The sequence below is a fragment of the Schistocerca gregaria genome, chromosome 8 (assembly GCF_023897955.1).
Source record: "Schistocerca gregaria isolate iqSchGreg1 chromosome 8, iqSchGreg1.2, whole genome shotgun sequence".
In the NCBI taxonomy this organism is placed as follows: domain Eukaryota; kingdom Metazoa; phylum Arthropoda; class Insecta; order Orthoptera; family Acrididae; genus Schistocerca; species Schistocerca gregaria.
This window is the reverse complement of record NC_064927.1, coordinates 87,491,360-87,498,142: the sequence shown is the minus strand read 5'-3', so window position 1 is coordinate 87,498,142 and position 6,783 is coordinate 87,491,360. Positions and strand designations below refer to the sequence as shown.

Here is a 6,783-nt window from a genome sequence, read left to right as displayed (position 1 = left end):
AAAATAATGGAATATAATAAACTGGACAGACTGGACAGAGACAAAAAAGAAATAAGACCCCCTGAACCTTGTGTGCATGATATCATCATATGCTGTAGCTGCGACGATGACGCCTTGTCTGGCGATGGTAACCCAACTAGCTGTGCCTCGTATAGAAGGCCCTCAGAGCCGCTAGACTACACCTGCTCTTTTGATGGATGGGGACACTCGTCCGCCCATTGGTATCCTAAAATGTACTTTGGGAGCAATGCCCCCCACCCCTCCCCCTCCCCCACCATCGGAAGCTACAGAAACAACCAACTTCGTCTGGCTTATGTCACAAGGAAGGGGGTTTCTCAGGACACTGCCTTCCAAGGTTACTACTGCTGTGAAGCTGGACACCAGCCAGTGGCTGCAGAAGCCACAAGCTACTGGTCATAGGGCCTTACAATAATCTTTGGTTCCTGAGACAAGCTCAGAGAAGTCATACCAGGAAAAGAAATCGAAAGAGAAAGGAGAGGAAAACAAGAAGAAAACCATAAAAGAACAAGAGATCCCAGTGGGTCCTACACCACTGCTTCGCGAAAATTCCAATTCAATGGATAAGGTAGTGGAGCTGGTGTCCCTCAAGCATCTACATTCATACTCATAAATTAAGGATAATTGCAAAATGTGTTGCTACACAATGTGCCACTACACGCAACTGACGCTAATAGCATAGGCACATAGGGAACACACTCGACACAGATCTGTAAGTCTACGGCATTGTGTGATAAGTTGAGAAAACCATCTCGAAACACATGTGCTACAAAACGCCACTGTTTCCTGAGCATATACCTGGACGTCAATATGGGATATAATCACCATGCACAGGTACACAGGCAGCAAAATGGGTTGGCATACTCTGGATCAGGTGGTAGAGCAGCTACTTGGGTACAGCCGCCTATTCTTCCACCAGTGCCTGTCGGAGCTCCTGAAGTGTCCTAGGCGTTTGAAGCGATATGTCGACCGAGAGCATCCCAGACATACTCGATGGAGTTTAGGTCTGGAGAACAGCAGGCCACTCCATTCACCTGATATCTTCCATTTCAAGGTAGTCCTCCACGATGACAGCTCGGTGGCGCCGTGCGTTATCATCCATCAGGAGGAAGGTGGGACGCACTGCACCTCTGAAAAGGCGGACATATTGACACAAATTGACGACCCGATACACCTGACCTGTTACAGTTCCTCTGTCAAAGACATGCAGGTTTGTATGTGCACCAATCATAATCCCACATCACACCATATAAACCACAACCTCCATAGAGGTCCCTTTCAAGGACGTTAATGGGTTGGTATCTGGTTCCTGGTTCACTCCAGATGAAAACCCAGCTAGAATCACTGTTCAGACTATACCTGAACTCGTCCATGAACATAACCTGGGACCACTATTGCAATGACCATGTACTGATCCATGTATTGTTCTTGACACCAGGCTTTACAGGCTCTCCTGTGACCAGGGATCAGTGGAATGCACCTTGCAGGTCTCTGGGTGAATAAACCATGTCTGTTCAGTCGTCTGTACATTGTGTGTCTGGAGACAACTGTTCCAGTAGCTGCAGTAAGGTCCCAAGCAACACTACCTGCAGTAATCCATGACCGTCTGCAGCCACTGATGGTGAGATATCGGTCTTCTTGTGGTGTTGTACTCTGTCGACGAGCCACACTGTAGCAACTGGACACGTTTCCTTTCTGCTGGAATCTTTGCCATAATCTTGAGATCACACTTGATGGTACATGGAGGGCCCCTGATATGACCTGCTGTGTTTGGTGGTGGTGGTGGTGGTGGTGGTTAGTGTTTTTACGTCCCGTCGACAACGAGGTCATTAGAGACGGAGCGCAATCTCGGGTTAGGGAAGGATTGGGAAGGAAATCGGCTGTGCCCTTTCAAAGGAACCATCCTGGCATTTGCCTGAAATGATTTAGGGAAATCACGGAAAACCTAAATCAGGATGGCTGGAGACGGGATTGAACCGTCGTCCTTCCGAATGCTGTGTTTGACCACCCTCCAGTGGCCCTAGTATTCTAGCCCTCACAACGTCATCAATATTTCTTATTTGAGCCATTTTCAACACACAGTGACCATTAGCAACGTACTCTGACACGCACCAACACACCTCTGCGTATGTGCGTGTGTGAACTGCTGCCAGCGCCTCCATCGACGACCGCAGGCCAGTTGAATGGCATACTCATAGCCCGAGGTGATTTGAGCCCAAAAACCGCCTAACAGAGCATTGTTTCACCATGTATCAGCACTATCCTTAATTTATGAACATGAGTCTAGATCTCACCAGAATTTAAGAACCAATGTACACAGACACCACAAGCACTCAACCGGTGGCATCAGGTGAAACTGAGACATAAACTGCCTCCTCAGTCTCTTCATGCGCTCCCAGTTCACCGAAAGCTTAAGCCTTCAGTGGAATTGCAGCGGTTTTTTACGCCACCTGGCAGAGCTATGGCAACTCATAAGCACTTCTCCTGCTGTCTGCATTGCACCTAAGGAAACTTGGTTTTTATCAATGCAGACTCCCTGCCCCCCATGTTTTATGGCTATTGGGAATATTCCAAGAACTGTACTGACTGTGACGGGATGTCAGGTAGAATATGTATGTATGTTCTTGATATGAATACAGTGTTTACATAAGAGCGTGCAAAATGTAACAGGAAGTAGAGAATGCTCCACTGAACAATCTGAGGTAGGGTCTCCAAGCCAGCTTCGGGAGATATGGAAGTAAACTTATCTACCGCTTTCTCTAGCATTAGTGATTTCTGGCTCACTTAGAACGAACATGAGCACAAGTTTATGCATACTGTGCTGTTTATTTACATGGACATTTTTCATTTCCTGGAATTAAACAAGTATGACTAGCCTGATTACCAAGAAGTCATGATTTAGGTTTTGTCTATTTTACTTGTGGCTTTGTTATATCTGTACCATGTCAGAATGTGCTATGAATCAACGACAGTCCCATTTACTACTTAGTGCTATTCAGAGATGGACAGTAGAATAAAATGCAGCAGCACCAGTACAGTATGTCCTAGTCAGTGGTTTGGAATAAGTAGTTCTATTCCATGGCCTGCGAGTTCGTATGACCTGAATCACTGTTGTTATTTCCTAGGGGATACCTAAAGTCACTTGCGTATGAGATCCCAGTGGATACAGAGATGCCGACCGAAGTGGCCGTGCAGTTGTAGGCGCTGCAGTCTGGAACCGCTACGGTCGCAGGTTCGAATCCTGCCTCGGGCATGGATGTGTGTGATGTCCGTAGCTTAGTTAGGTTAAACTAGTTCTAAGTTCTAGGGGACTAATGACCTCAGAAGTTGAGTACCATAGTGCTCAGAGCCATTTGAACCACTTGATGCGGAGATGGAATTAGTAGCAAGAATTGTGCATCAGAATCTAGTTCGCCGATGTCATGCTTGCATTGGGATTTATGGCCGTCAGTTCAAGCACATTTTGTAAGATACAGAGCAAATGGTACGTTCATTGTGTAAATAGTTAAGTAAAAAAGTACACAGTAATCAGATTTTATTCCTGCTATCTCGTTAAGCTGGCTTCGCCGACCCGGTTCCCTTACCTCAAATTGTTCAGTGGAGCAGCCTCTATGTCCTGTTAAACCTTTGCATGTTCTTATGGAAACACCCTGAATAGCAAATCTGTGCCTCTCCAAACAACTTTAGAGGCTGTGGCTGTCAGGGTAGAGGCAACACAGGATATTACCGGCTGCAACATCTGTCTTCAGATGTTGAAGTGCCTCAAGCTGTATTGGCTGCACTGGTTGGGTGGAACTATGAGCAATGGCTACGGCAATGATATCGAAAATCTACTGACAGCTCGATCTTTGCCTTTTAAACGGTGGTGCTGCCACACATTTCAGTGTGGTACGTCGCATCTACTGGACCATTAATCTTACAGTCACAGCTTTGGCCTTCTACAATCTTTTCACTGGATAGTTCATGATGACCTGCGTGGTAGTGAAAACTTTCCAAAGTCACTCCCCTGGCCGCCTGCCCAGATGGGTTCTTAAGAAGGCTGACTAGGATACTTTCATCTCTGCTGCCACTGTTGGATCTTCACCTCATGGCAATATCGATGTGGTGGTCGAAAACACAACTGTGGCCATTGATTTTGCAACTGACTTGGTAGTCCCCTGTTCCTCGGGATCCCCCCTCCCTTCCCTGGCGGGAAACAGTGCACTGGTGGTCGCCAGAAATCGCCGAGGCCATTGGAGATGGTAGGCAGGCTCTCTGTCATCATAAGCGGCGCCCATCGCTGGAGCACAGAATCACCTATAAACAGCTTTGTCCTGGGCCCACCAACTAATAATAAGACAGAAGCAGGAGCGTAGAGATAGGCACGTTTCAACCATTGGATCATGTACTTCTCTTTCCCAGGTCTGGAAAAATATCACACACTTTTATGGATTCCAGGCAACGGCCTTGTCATAGTGGATACACCGGTCTCTCTCAGATCACCGAAGTTAAGCACTGTCGGGCGTGGCTGGCAATTGTAAGGGTGACCATCCAAGCCACCATGCACTGCTGCCATTTTTCGGGGTTCACTCAGCCTCGTGATGCCAACTGACGAGCTACTCGACCGATTAGTAGCGGCTTCTGTCAAAGAAAACCATGATACCTACTGGAAGAGCGGTGTGCTGACCACACGCCCCTCCTATCTTCACCCTCACTGAGGATGATACGGCGGTCGGATGCCTCCGATGGGCCACTTTTGTCCTGAAGAGGGAGTGCTTATGGATTCCAGACCCTATGCGTCAGAGAATTATTAGCCTGCCTTTCGTATCCTAAAACACCAGGTGGAAGAAAAGCGCTTATGTTCTACTACATGCCACCTTGAACCACACATTGCTGTATTCAGTGATTGGCAATTCCTCAGGGCCTTTGCCCTGATACAGCTCCAGGATTAGACCACATTAAATATGAAATGCTTCAACATCTCTCAGCGGATTAATAGCATCACATTCTTGTCTCCTTCAACAGCATCTGGAGTTCTGATTGCAATGACGGGAATTTTAAAACCTGGTATGGACCCCATAGACATTAGTCACACCAGTGTTTTGTGTAAGTCTCTTAAATGCATGGTGAGCCGGAGGCTGTGTTGTCTCCTTTAGTCTTGGGGCCTTCTGACTCTGTCCCAATGCGGTTTCTGCCAAGGCCGCTCCACCACTGATAATTTGGTATAACTAGAGTCTATACATGACGATAGTATCTGTTCCCGAAAGAACAGTTACCGTAGATGACCATGCAGCTTTGCTAGAAATGAAATGATAATTAAATGGACACCCTAGCTGCAAACAAGCGTTGATGTACTTCATTACTGATATGTTGAAAATGTGTGCCCCGACTGGGACTCGAACCCGGGATCTCCTGCTTACATGGCAGACGCTCTATCCATCTGAGCCACCGAGGGCACAGAGCATAGCGCGACTGCAGGGACTTATCTTAGGCTCACTCGAATGTAGTGGTGTGGACATGTTGGGAATGTGGGTCTCACAGGGAGCGTGCAAGGGGTAAGTCCCTGCATGGGATCCACTGCACTTTCTCTGGGTTCCCTCACATACATGTTCAAGGTCGATACCTCACCACAGCTGCATCTGGAACTATCCCAAGGCCGCAAAGGCTCAGTTCATCCTGAGGGCCTCTGCCACCAATTTTTATCTATTCTTGGCGTGTTCCAAGGCTGATAGCTCTGTGATAGATGGTCATTCTGGCTTCGCTTATGCTCATGCTGAAAGCTCTCCTTGCTAAATGGCTATACTGTCTTCACTGCCGAATTGATAGCCATCTCTCACACTCTTGAGCATACCTGCTCCTGCATGAGTGATTCCTTCCTCATTTGTAGTGATTCCTTAAGCAGCCTACAAGCTCTCGAGCAGTGCTACCCTCAGCATCCCTTTGTAATGACTATCCACGAAACTGTTTATGCACTAGAACAATGTGTACGTTTAGTCTCCTTCATCTGAACCCCAGGACATGTCAGCGTCCTGGGAAATGAACTTACTGACAGGATGACCAAACAGGCTGGTTAATGAACCGACTCTGGTGATCTGCACACCTGAAACTGATCTCTGATTGGTATTATGCCATAAAGAGTTTGAGATGTGGAATCTGGAGGTTTTTTTATCGCTCAGTATAAGTGTGGACTCTTATCTGTCAGGCCTTCACCCTTCCTGCATTTTTTACTCTTATCACCCCATTGTACTGTCTGTTCCACTTCGTTTTGCAATGTGTCTCGACTTTGGCCTGAGATGCCAGTGAATTTTAGAATGGCTGGCGCAGTGTTGATAATTTCATAAAAAAGTGTGATATTGATGTGTTGCAGTTGTATGAAAGAGGGAACATAATGTTAGATCTTTGCTAGGATTAAAGATAGTGTTGAATCTATTGATTGAAAATTTTACCACAACTCTAAGTGGAGCCTATGACAGCTAAACCAACTGCACTTCTCTGATCACATGACTTAAATCACTTTTTAGCTAGATGACACTGTAAGAGAAACGGCATAAATGTGCAATTATCATCTTCAAGCATCACTATACACTGTTGAAGTTCTAATACCCATATGGTGAAGTTTATTCATTAACATTACTATAATTATTTGGCGAATTATCTTGCTCTCATACAGACAAAATTTGTCCATTATATCGCAACCCAAGTGCATGGCAGATGGCTACGATGCTCTAGACACAGTGCAGGGGGCATGGCAGCATAAGGTAGCATGCTTGGAGTCCTCAGAAAGCC

At 46.5% G+C, this 6,783-nt stretch overlaps 1 non-coding gene across 1 annotated transcript; it reads right to left on the bottom strand.

The window, feature by feature from the left end:
- Nucleotides 1-5,378: 5,378 nt before the first annotated feature.
- Trnat-ugu (transfer RNA threonine (anticodon UGU)) lies at nt 5,379-5,453 on the bottom strand. Its single transcript has one exon. It is a non-coding gene; the product is annotated as a tRNA-Thr (tRNA).
- Nucleotides 5,454-6,783: the final 1,330 nt, after the last annotated feature.